The sequence below is a fragment of the Phascolarctos cinereus genome, unplaced genomic scaffold, assembly GCF_003287225.1.
Source record: "Phascolarctos cinereus isolate Bilbo 61053 unplaced genomic scaffold, phaCin_HiC Scaffold_726;HRSCAF=1367, whole genome shotgun sequence".
Taxonomy (NCBI): Eukaryota; Metazoa; Chordata; class Mammalia; order Diprotodontia; family Phascolarctidae; genus Phascolarctos; species Phascolarctos cinereus.
Genome location: NW_027556098.1, coordinates 25023543 through 25036142, shown reverse-complemented (window position 1 = coordinate 25036142; position 12600 = coordinate 25023543). Strand labels below are relative to the sequence as shown.

At 37.6% G+C, this 12600-nt stretch overlaps 1 protein-coding gene and 1 long non-coding RNA gene across 10 annotated transcripts in view; one reads left to right on the top strand and one right to left on the bottom strand.

Annotated features, from left to right (window-relative positions):
- The window catches only part of LOC110212819 (beta-1,3-galactosyltransferase 5-like), a 58566-nt gene that overhangs the window by 7166 nt on the left and 38800 nt on the right, over positions 1 to 12600 (top strand). For 4 of the 9 annotated variants that reach the window (XM_078146302.1, XM_020992911.2, XM_078146299.1 and 1 more), the window contains exon 1: positions 4276 to 4888. The exons of 1 other annotated variant lie outside the window; for it this stretch is intronic. The gene's annotated coding sequence lies outside the window, so the exon portion shown is untranslated. Of the gene's footprint in view, positions 1 to 4275; positions 4889 to 5881; positions 5971 to 7848; positions 9104 to 12600 lie in introns of those variants that run through there. 4 more of the 9 variants (XM_078146301.1, XM_020992912.2, XM_020992910.2 and 1 more) reach the window with 2 other exon arrangements.
- Positions 3760 to 12237, bottom strand: LOC110212823 (uncharacterized). The gene is made up of 2 exons (XR_002325768.2): positions 11413 to 12237; positions 3760 to 7853 (listed from the first exon to the last, which is right to left on the bottom strand). It is a non-coding gene; the product is annotated as an uncharacterized LOC110212823 (long non-coding RNA).

The following is a 12600-nucleotide window of genomic DNA, read 5'->3' as shown; positions in this document are numbered from 1 at the left end:
AGACAAATCTGATGAGAATAAGATTCACTTATTCCCTTCCACCTTCACCCATTTCCCCTCCACTATAAAAGCCTTTTTATGTCTGTTTTATGTGAGATAATTTACCCCATTCTACCTCTCCCTTTCTCCTTGTCCCGTGTAATCCTCTGTCACCCCTTAATTTTATTCTTCAGATATCACCTATTCATCAACTCAACCTGTGCCCTCTAGCTATCAATCTATCTATACACATGTATAATTTTTTTTCCCCTCCAACTACCCTAATACTGACAAAGGTCAAATAAGTTACAAATAACATCTTTCCATGCAAGAATGTAAACAGTTCAACCGTAATAAGTGTCTTATGATTTCTTTTTCCTGTTTACCTCTTTGTGCTTCTCTTGAGTCTTGTATTTGAAAGTCAAATTTTCTATTCAGCTCTGGACTTTTCATCAAGAACGCTTGAAAGTCCTCTGTTTCACTGAATGTCTATTTTTTCCCCTGAAGGATTATGTTCACTTTTGTTGGGTAGGTGATTCTTGGTTGTAATCTTATGTCCTTACATCATATTCCAAGTCCTGTGGTCCCTTAATGTAGAAGTTGCTAAATTCTGTGTTATCTTGATTGTGTTTCCACAATACATGAATTATTTCTTTCTAGCTGCTTGCAATATTTTCTCCTTGACCTGGGAACTCTGGAATTTGGCTTCTTAGGAGTTTTCCTTTGGAGATCTCTTTTAGGAGATGATTGGTGGATTCTTTCAATTTCTATTTTGCCCTCTGGTTCTAAAATATCAGGGCAGTTTTCCTTGATAATTTCTTGAAAGATGATGTCTAGGCTCTTTTTCTGATCGTGGCTTTCAGACAGTCCAATAATTTTTAAATTCTCTCTCTGGATCTATTTTCTAGGTCAGTTGTTTTTCCAACGAGATATTTCACACTGTTTTCTATTTTTTTATTCTTTGTTTTTGTTTTACAATGTCTTGATTTCTCATAAAGTCACTAGCTTCCAATTGCTCCATTCTAATTTTTAAGGAAGTATTTTCTTCAGTGAGCATTTGGACTTCTTTTTCCATTTGGCCAATTCTGCTTTTGAAGGCATTCTTCTCCTCATTGGCTTTTTGGACCACTTTTGCCATTTGGGTTAAGCTATTTTTTAAGGTGTTATTTTCTTCAGTATTTTTTGGGTCTCCTTTAGCAAGCTGTTGACTAGTTTTTCATAATTTTCTTGTATCACTCTTATTTCTCTTTCCAGTTTTTCCTCTACTTCTCTTACTTGCTTCTCAAAATCCTTTTTGAGCTCTTCCATGGCCTGAGACTGATTCATATTTTTCTTGGAGGCTTTGGATGTAGGAGCTTTGACTTTGTTGTCTTCTTCTGGTTGTATGTTTTGATCTTCTTTGTCACTAAAGAAAGATTCTGTAGTCTGACTTTTTTTGCGAGGTTTGCTCATGATTCCAGCCAATTACTTGAGTTTTAAACTCTTTGTTAAGCTAGGGGTCTGCTTCCAATGTGGAGAATGTACTGTCCCAAGCTTTGGGGGTTTTGTGCAGCTGTTTTCAGAGATACTTGTAGGCACCTGTAAATTTTCAGTTTTTCCAAGGTGGTATGATAAAGGGCATGCTGTTTACTCCTTTTCCTGGACCATATTCTGGTCTGTAAGTGACCACAAGCAGTCTCTTCTGTCTTGGAACTGTGAGGAGGATTCCTTCTTCACTGCCACTACAAGCTCCACCATGCCAGCACTCCTCCTTGCCCCAGGATCGCCACCCATAACTGTGACCCAGATCCAAGCACAGGCAAAGCAAGAGAATTCTGCCTCAGTGCCAAAGAGATCCCTGTAATCCAGCTCTGATTAGCCACTCAATTCACCCTCAGTCTGTGGGCTGGAAGCTCACGAAGCAGCCCCTGCCCAGTGGCTGCAGCCGGGACCGGGCTGGGACCAAGCTTCTGTCTCACCCCAGTCACAGACTTTTCCTACTGACCTTCTAAGTTGTCTTTGGTGTTTGTGGGTTGAGAAGTCTGGAAACACCCACAGCTGCCTGTGATTTAGTCCCCTGAGGGCGGCTCCAGGTTAGCCGAGGCCTGTTTTGCCTGTGAACTGTGTTTCTCTCCAAGCCCAGCACAATAGACCTTTGTAATCAACCGTCTAGGTTGTCATGGGATAGAAATTTGTTTCACTCTGTCTTTTTGTGGGTTCTGCTGCTTTAGAATTTGTTTAGAAACATTTTTTACAGGTATTTGGAGGTTAGAGGGAGAGCTCAAGCAAGTCACTGCTTTTACTCTGCCATCTTGGCTCCACCCCCCCACCCCCATCATGGATTTTTCTTGCCAAAGATACTGGAATGATTTGCCATTTCTTTCTCCAGTGTGTCCCCATTTTACAGATGAGGAACTGAGGCAAATAGTGGTTAAGTGACTTGCCCAAAGGTAACACAGCTAGTAAATGTCTGAGACCGGATTTGAAATCAGATCTTCCTGACTCTAAGCTGACTGATTTATTCACTGTACCATCTAGTTGCTCTGGGCTACTTATTAGCTGTCTCCTAATCTTGTCTTTTTCTCTACCACCTCTGTGCATTTGCATAGGTCATTTTCTTATGCTAGGAACAAATTCTTTCCTCAATTCCACCTTTTTTTTTTTTCAAGATCCAGGTCATCATAGGTACCTCCTCCCTGAAGCTTTCCCTCATCCTACCCAGTGCAAAAATTTTCCTTCCTAAAATTTTTTACAGTTCTTTGTCTGGATCTCTCCTTTGCCCAATCACAGTTTTTCCTGGTATCATATTTATTGGTGACTTATGTCTTGCATCCCATTTGATTATAAGATCCTGGAGGGCAAAATATTGTGATATTTTCATCTTTATTTCTGCAAAATCTAGTACAGTTCCTGAGTATTGTATTGTTTCTTGGACTGAATTTATTTAAAGTATATATTGAGAGAAATGGTTATTTTTCTCTTATCTTAATAACCAATTATTGAATTAGGACTAAGGATTTGCCCCTTTTCTGTTTCCTCATTCAAAAATCAGCCCCTGTAGTTTATTCAGACAGCCTTTGAAATATAGGGCTGATAAGGAAATGAAATCTTGAGTGAAATATACCCAATTAGGAAACTTAGATTTGATCAAAAAGTAAAGAAATTCTAGTCTAGGGGAAGTGGATTCCCCCTTTTCTCTACCCCCTAGACGGGGGTAGTCTGATATAGATAATTCTCTTGGTCGAAGACTGAGTGATCAGAGTCACATTTCCCACACTCTTATTAGAATAAGCCCACCTCTCATAACATTTATTCTCTCATTACTTGTTAACCAATCAGAGTTTATTTCCACCCTCAGGAACATTCACTTTTCCAAGGGCACATAAGTATTGAGTGGGTTCCATGAGGGGTCTTTGGTTTATGAGATGACCACCTTATATTACTACTCACCAGCCATAATTAATAAAATGATTAATCACCCAGAAATTATGTCTCTCAAACTTTTTATACATCATAATGTAGATAGGACTTGGATAGAAAGAGAAGAGTAAGGTATTTCAGAAAAAGAAATATAGCCTGAGCAAAAGTATTGAGGTAGGAAGGACCAGGATACCTATGAGAACAGTAGCCTGATTGGGTTGAGTAGATGTTATGGAGTCATGGGAAGTAAGGTTAGGGAGACATGTTGTATCAGAGCAGAATCAGGTTTGGATTTCATATAGTAGATGACGAGACTCTTCTGGGTTCTTGAGTAGTGGAATGACATGATAAAAGCCATATTAACTTTTTTATAAAAATGACTGAACAACAACACATAGCTCTTTAATGTTTTCATTGAGATACACATACATAGGAGCACGTGCTCATGCACACGCACACATACACATACACAATCTTATTTAATGCTCATAAAGACTTTGCATAATAGATACTATAATTTCCTCCTCTTTACAGATAAAGAAACAGAAGCTGAGAGGTTAAGTGACTTGTCCAGGATCACATAGCTTGTAAGTCCTTGAGGCAGGATTAGAAAACTCAGCTTCAGTGTTCTATCCACTATGCCATTTACCTGACTTGACTATCCAGCCAGAATTGGGACTGTTTTGAGAAAGTTGATTCCTTGAGGACCCCAACTCAAATGCTAATCAGTATTAGTCAGTTCATTATGATTCCATAGGAGTGGTGATGATAAGTTCTGTATATTTGGCCCCAGAATGATGAGCTACAGATTGTAAATTCACTTACTTAACATAGGAAGTTAACCAAAGGTCTCCTCCCTTGTTTTTCCTTGTTATGGTGATCGAGCCCACTGTGGTGGAAGTGACTGAACTACAAGGGAAGTTCCCCAAACTTATTTCTGTACCTCCAGACCATTCTCTCTTGTTCAACGTGAGTAGGTATCCATCTTTTGACCACCTGGCCAGTGGAGATATTCCTTGTTTTACCCAACCTGTGACCCTGCTGATATATCATATGCTTATTTTAGCCTATGCATCATACGTCAACCAATGGAATTATTCTGTATTTGGTATACCTGTTCTTGAACGTTTAGATATCTAATCCTATAAAAATAGGACCCTGAAAGGAGGGGGTATCTCAGACTATGAGGAAGATCTGAGGGCCATTTCATTAGAAGGGACCATAGACCCTTTAATAAAGTGCCATTGGCCCAGAGCTTTGCCTCGGTTTTTCTTATTGTTAGATAAGATGGTTAGATCATTTTTTATTACCACATTACATCCTGCTACGGGAAGGTGACAAACCCCAACCTCTTTTGGCTGGCTCCTGCAAGGGACCCAAAAAAAGGAAGTGCACACGGGGTCAAATTTTCGATGATGGCTGCCCCACAGACACAAGCCCTTGGAAGTTGGACTCCCCTCACTGTCTGCACGGAAATTCTATGAGTCTGAAGTAAATCTCTTCAACATTGGTGAGTCTGCTTTGATTTACCCTAAATTCCTTTTTCTTTAAGAAGGGTCCTCTGTTGGGCTAAGAGGAACTGTTTGAATTTGTGACTAATCTGTCTAAATTTATCAGCTCTGGGGCACTCAAATTCTACTTTTTAATAAAAATTGTATGGCCATAATTTTAACTTTTTAAACATAGGTTACTGTATGTTTATCCTCCATTTTTCTTACTTTCATTTTGTTAAGATCAAGGAGATTCAGCAGTGGAAGTGCTAGTTCCTCATTTTAGCCACCTAGCTACTAGTTAACTTAAAAACTTCGTCTTGTCAGGGTTAAAATATATATTTTTTGCCTTTAAAGTCTTTTAACAAGGAGTAATTAAATTATTCTTGTCATTAGCAGAGAAATCTCTTAAACTGGTTGACGGGCAACTTTTGGACCCTAATTGATAAATCTTATAAGGAAAGATCTTCCATGTCCCCTGTGTGACTCTAAACATTGGGCTGTAAGCCAGAGTGTGGTTCTCTATGTTGACCTGAGAATTCAGCCAGTTCTCAGGAAAAGATGTGCTCTGGGAACCTGGCCAGTTCATCAGAACATATCAAGTTAATTAATATTTGAAGATGTTTTGCTTGCTCCAGGAACTTGTCCAGTTCCTGGACCGAGGTAAAACATCTACTAGAATCACAGACACTTCTGGCATGGGGCCTTCTTTGTTAAAGGCCCTATTTAAATCCTAATTGGGAAAGCCATCTTTGGATTCTCACCCATGGAGAGGGTGCTCTGCCTGGGACTTTCCCAATCGGGACCCTGAAAGCTGTATCCTGGGAATCCCCAGCTTGGACTTCAGGTGTTAGTGCTTCCCCGAATTGGTGATGTTTTCTTATATCACTGCTATCCTTTGTATTCTTAGCTTGACTATAGCCATATTGCTACTTGTATGTTGCTGTAAATCTAGCTTTTTTTTTAACCTGTATTATAATCTTAATTAAAGCTATCTTCACTTCTGTCTCTAGGAACGTGTCTTATTGTAGGAGCGAAGCTGAACCACACTTTTCTTCCTTAATCACACAGAAACTTAGGGGAGAGATTCCCAACCTCAACAGTAAGCTGTCAAGGCTGTGACCATCCTGGGTCTCCCACCCTCTTTTGACCTGAGAAGAAAGCTTATTTTAATTTTACAGATATGAGGAAAGGAAAAGGTTATTTTTGCTTGTATTTGCTTAGGACTAAGTCAGTTATTGACAATCAGAGCTAAATTTTCAGGAAGTTTTAAAGGAAAGTAGGTATAAATTTTGCTGAATGTTCCCTTATAAAGGACCTTTAAGCCCTTGTTGACCGGTCTTAGGACCCTAAAGGTTAAGCTCAGAAATAAAGAATTGGAAGTATTGGTGAATTTGCCAAAACAAATCCTTAAACGTTTGAGTGTTAGCTGTAGGAAAGACACTCATGTAAGCAAGTCTCTGGTGGGTTGGAAATTATCTCCCTTGCTTTATTTTGACAGTTTGGGAAAAGGGTGGACTGCCTGTTCAGGAGGGATATCTGAGAGAGGTAATCTCCAGTGTCTTCAGTTGGGGAGCTTCTCGAAAGGAATAGCTAATAACTCAGGTCCTCAGGAATCTAGGCCAATTCTGTCAAGGAATCGTTTCTCCAAGTAAGTGCTGCTTCTGTTCAGGGACACCCTCAGGAGAGATGGGGTTGGGCAGAAGAGTAGAAATGCATTCTTACAGGATCTCCACTGGGTAGAATCTTGGCAGCCTGGGAAAAGGATGGATTCCCTGTCCAGGGTGGGATGACTAAAGAAAGAGTGTTTTGTTTGAGAATACAAAGGGTTTGGGGAATTGTTTTGGCCAAAGCATGGAACTTCTGATTAGTTAGAAAGTTATGGAGTTTTATGGAATAACCTCCCAAGCCATCTTAGAATAAATGAAATATTGATATTATTCAATCTTTCATCAGTCTCAATTTCTCTTCCTGTGATTACACTTTGGCAAGAAGTCTAGAGGAATGGAATTCTAACCAGCTCTTCTATCTATTAGGGACCTGTCCTGAATACAAAGTACACTTCAAATGGGTGAACCCAATTGGCAAATTAGACTAAAGCAATTTGTATTGTTACTAAATCAGATGTTTTATTGAGAAGATTCTAAAAGCATTAACATGATTAGGAAGCAGAAGAATTATCTTAGGCTGTTAGCAGGCCTCTAGCTACAAGATGGTCATAAGCTTTTTTTTTTTTAAACTTTAAATCTAAAAGCAGTTATTTATTCCATTTCTGTAATTTCAAATGTTACAGAACATGATAGACAATTAAGGCAAATAAACTATTCCCTTCATCCCACTTAACCATGTGCAAGTGTCATGGTATTCAAGAGGCCCTGTAAACAACCCTTTTCCATCAACTCACCCTGGATAGTCTATAGCTCGGCTGTGAGAAGTGCCTTTTCCATCAGAGCATTTTCTAATAGTCACTATTACCATTCATGAAACAGCCTGAGAATCAATAAAATCAGATTTTTGTATATTTTAGTACCTTCATAGCTAAATGAAAAGATTTAGAGGAACCGAGGAGTCATCTTAATTTGTGTACTTCGTACACAAATGGTTTCTTAGAAGCCTTCAAGAACTTCCTGTTTTTTGTTCCATCTGAATCCTCTTCTTAAAGGCAGATCTCTTTTTGGCTAGCTCCACACCTTTAACCATTATTCAGCCTTTATCCAAACAAAATAGTTGCCATCTCAAGTCAATCCCAGAGCATCAGAGGTGTGCTTCCAGGGGGGGAAGATAATCCAAAGCAAAACTTTATCTCATATTAAGCAGCACGGATTCAGTGTTCAGAACAACCTAGCCATGCTGACTCCTGTATTGATATTTGTACTGTACTGCAAGTGCAGCAGACTAAGTAACATTTGGATCATCTGAAGAAATGTTCTCTTGAGCCATGTTTGATACTGCACGATGCCACACCAGCTGAGTGTCATCCATCACCTAAAAGCAAATAATAAAGGTTTATATGACCCTTTTGTAAATAAACTTAAGGTAACCTTCCTCTGAAAAGCTCATAAAATCAGTGGTCGAACATAGTCATAAATTCTATACTTAGTAGAGGAGACACGTAAGATCTTGACTTTACAGTCTTCTGCAAAAAACTTAGGAGAAGTTCAGGTTTGATTTAATGTTGTGTCTTGTTATATGTTCTGTGTGTGTCTGTTTGAAACTAAGTTTAGGAATAGTGGGTTCTTTATCTCAGATAGAAAGGCATCTTATATAATTAGGAAAATCTTTAAGACAATGGAAAATGTGTGTCTGTTTTGTGTGTGCTATTCGTGCTTTGTGCTAACCCATAACTAGCCTATGTTTTACCTATGCTTTTTCTTTCAAACTTTCAAAAAGGTTTAAAAGAGGACACATATCTCTCTGTTTCTCTGTTCCTAATACTGGCCGTGTTGAAGACTGATGAGATGAAAGACCTACAGAAATTAACTGAAAACTAAGATACTAAAAAAAGATTGGAAATTTGTTAAAAAGGAATAGTTATTTTTCACTTCTAAATTATAATTTGGATGTCTTTATAAAGTATTTTAGTGTGCTTATGGGGTACTAGCAGACTGTAGAGTTTAATGAAAAACAACAACAACAACTCACAGGTCAGTTATTTCTTAAAAGGGGATTTAAAATGATGGGGGTTGATTTGAAGCTGAAGTTTTTGTTTTAAGAACTGTCATAGTCATGAGATATGTTTAGGAGAAATTCAGTGAAAAAGGAATTCAGAGAAATGTTAAGATAACAAAAACTTAGGGAATGATATAGGAGAAATTTGATCTGAAATCTTGTGACCTTAAATAATTTAACAACTCAAAATTTAAAAAGGAAACACATTAGCTATGCTTGAAGAAGTTTCAGTTAGCGGCTAGCCAGTCTCTAAGTCTGAAGTTTTGAGATATCAATCTGTGAAACTGGTTTTAATTTTAGTGTAGAATAAAAACATACTTTAAAACTGTACTTAAAGTTGGGATAAGTCTATTATTAAAAGATAGAATAAGGAAATTTTAGACCGTCTTCAGGAAAGAGTAAAAGTGGGTAGAAGTAGAATTCATTTACCATTCTGTTGTTTACTGCTTTTAAACAACCAACCTGAGGGTACAAGCAAGTCCTCACTAGGTATCCCAGATTGAAGGTGATTCCCAAAGCATTCCCAGAAAAAGAAAACTTGTTTTGAAATCAGAAAGCAACTGAAGGTAAGTGAGATTTAATGATACTGCTACTGTTTAAGTCCGTTGTTTAGGTAAATTAGAAACACAGTAAAACGTGTTGAAATCAATTGGTTAGTGAAAATAAGTTCAAATTGTATAATTAAGGCTATAGTAAGTTAGGGAAAGAATCACTGAAGATAGAATTAACAAGAATATAAATAGGTATAGAAGAAATTAAGTTCATGCACACCTATTAGAGGGTGCCACCACAGAGGACCTCCTTGAGGATCTCTTAGTCTTATGAGCCTGGACACCAAGTCTGTGACTATATCTCCAAAAGCCTCTCTTAAAGGCTGAAGGGGATTGAACCACATGACTCTTCAGGACAGGGACCCCTATTTCCCAAACCCTAAAAATATAAGGTATAGTTTAATGTACATGAAGAGGAGAAAAGACAATGCTGCTGGCATTGACTGGAGGAGCGGGACACTGTGATTACAGTTTCAGAGAGCTGGGGCCAGCAGTGGAGCCCTGTAACTCTTTAATAGGACCTTAGTAGTTTTCATGGTATTTGGGCTGATTACAGCCACACCAAGACCATTTTGAGCAGCTTGCAGTGAATAGTGGCTTTGCAAGTAAAAGCCATGAAAAACCATAAATGATCATAGTCATAAATAATCAAGGGTGCTCAGATTAGAAAAGATCAAATTAAAATGAGCAGATGGCAAATAAAAGTATAAAATACTTAAATTTTGAGAGGGAAAAGCAGAACTTGCAAATTATTAAGAAAACAAAATTAATAGACTTAATTTTGAATGATTTGAAAGGAAATAGAAAAAAAAATTACACCCTGAGCCCCTCAGAAAAGTGCAGTCTCCATCAGATAGTTATCCAGTAGTGCAATTCCTGTCATATTCATGTGCCGTAGTTGGGCTTTGGCTGATGCCCTTGGGCATTGCCAAAATAGCTGGATGAATGCCTTTTCAGCATTAAAAAAAAGTTTAACTTTGAGAAGGAGACAGATGATTTCTTCTCTAAAGTCTTCGTGCTGGCTAAAATCTGTGACACCCTAAAATGAGGAACTTGTGCTGAGAGTTGTTTTTAAGTCTATTTGCCTATCACTTATAAAAACTATGTGATTGTAACTAATTGATATTAACTGTGCATTTGTAACCAATTTGTAACCAAGGGGTTTACTAGAGGAATCAACCAAGTAGAAGAAAGAAAGAGTAGTGTTGCATAAGGAAATTAGAAAAGTAAAGGATGAGTTGAAGGGTAAAGAAAGTTGGAGTCTCTTTGCATTGGCAGTGTAAATTCAGAGTTTGAAAGTAAAGGGTTTTGGAATTTTGAAAAGGAGATTTCAGAGAGGGTCTTAATCCCACTGAAATAGAAAAGATGTAGATTTTTTTTTTTTAAGCAGTGCCTTCTTGGTAGTTGTTGTTATGTCTTCCTTCCCCAATCGACATAAGTCTACAAAATATGTTAGTTGATTGATAGAGAAAAGATCATCTCTTTGCTCTGGTTTAAATAGTCATGCTAAAGGATTAGTAATTTAGAAAATTCAAAGGAATTGATTTGGCTCTTTGGGTGACTCAAAGAAACAAAGAAGCAGTAATGGGAAGTTGTGAGTGTCACCATGAATCTTTTTTTTTTTTAATATAAGCCAACAAAAAAAATAAGGGAATGTTGTGCAAAATGAAGTGTAGTTATTGCTATTAGTCATAATAAATAAAAATGACTGGGTTGAAAATACTGTAATGGTAGTAAATTAGACACTCTAGTCAGTCCTTGTATGTACATAGGGAATAATAAATATTTACACTTATCTCCGAGGGTTGTTGGGAGAAACACATAGTTGTGAAATGCTTAACACAATGCCTGGCTCGGGTAAAGGATGAGCATTGTCGTGTTCAGACCTTGTAGGAATACAATTGAACAAAATGCTATAGGTACTTTTTCTAATTGGCATGGAATGTTAACAAAATTGGGAAATTATATACCAAACATTTTAGATTATTACTAAAAACAGGCTTAAGTAATTTTCAGACACAGAAAAAGCCTAGCATGTGGTGGGCACTACATAAACTACTATGATTATTTTGAAAATGCCAGGAGTAATAAGATAAATGACTTTCTATGAATTGATAAGTTTATAAGGTATTAAACTAAATCATTATCACATGATTTATGATATTTTAAGTGCAAGAAGGCTAAGACAAGTTTTTAAAGCAAGTTTCTTCCTCTTTTCAATCTTAATACTATTACATTATAAATACATCTATTATTTGATTATTAGAGTGTATTTTAAAAAAACTAGAAAATAATAACAATAATAATAATAACAAATGACTTACTGTTGGGAGAAAAGCATGGTAAAATCCTCTTAGGAGATCTTTGTAAAGTTCCTTGGGATGAGCCCTACTGACAGAGTATTGTGAAACTCTGCATCACTGCCCATTTGAGGAACCAAGATCTCTCCTGGAGATTTTCTCCGGAGCAGAAAAAGGAAATTTTTTTGAGCAATAAGTGGGTGTCATTTGGGATCACCTGGAAACTCAAGTAATTGTATCTTTTAATGCTATTACTTTGAACCAACTATTCACTGTATATCAACTTGTGGCAAAGTGGAAACAGCAGTACAATACTAAACAGTCTTTTATACTAAACAGTCTTTTAGATCTAGGTGACTGGGATAGGTAAACCACTCCTTCCCAGAACTTCTATCCCCAAGTATACATTTTTAGTTCAAGTCAGTGTGGCACACAAGGGATAGTAGATTTATTTTAGCAAGAGTGGGTTACTCTAGACTATGTCCTAGTGGCAATTTACATGAAAGCCATTTGTCCAACTTGCATAGCTTTTAATCAGCTTGCATTTCAGATCACATCCACTGGTGGCCATCTGCTAGCTTGCACCTCTCTTTGAGCACTTACAGAAAAAGATTACTGTGCCCAAATCAGTCCTTGACCAAGGTTGAACTATTCCCTAGTTCTAAAGCTGTGCACAGCTCCCTCTGATACCATAGCTTTTGCCAAGGAAATTTTTTTAAATAAATTTATTTTTAGTTTCCAACATTTACTTCCACAAGATTTTGAGTTCCAAATTTTCACCCCATCTCACCCCTCCCCCACCCCAAGATGGCATGCATTCTGAATACCCCTTCCCCTATTCTGCCCTCCCTTCTGTCTCTCCCCCCCTTCTCTTATCACCTTCCCCTTCTATTTTCCTGTAGAACATGATAGATTTCTGTACCACATTTCTATATTTCTTATTTCCCAGTTGCATGTGAAAACATTTTTTTTAAACACGTGTTTTTAAAATTTTGGGTTCCAAATTTTCTTCTTCCCTCCCTCCCCACCTACCCTCATTAAAAAGGCAAGCAACTCAATATAGGTTATACATGTGCAGTTATGCAAAACACTTCCATAACAGACATGTTGTGAAAAACTAACTCTAATTTCCCTTAATCCTATCCTGCCCCCCCATTTATTCTATTATTTCTTTTGACGCTGTCTTTCCTCAGAAGTATTTGCTTCTGATTA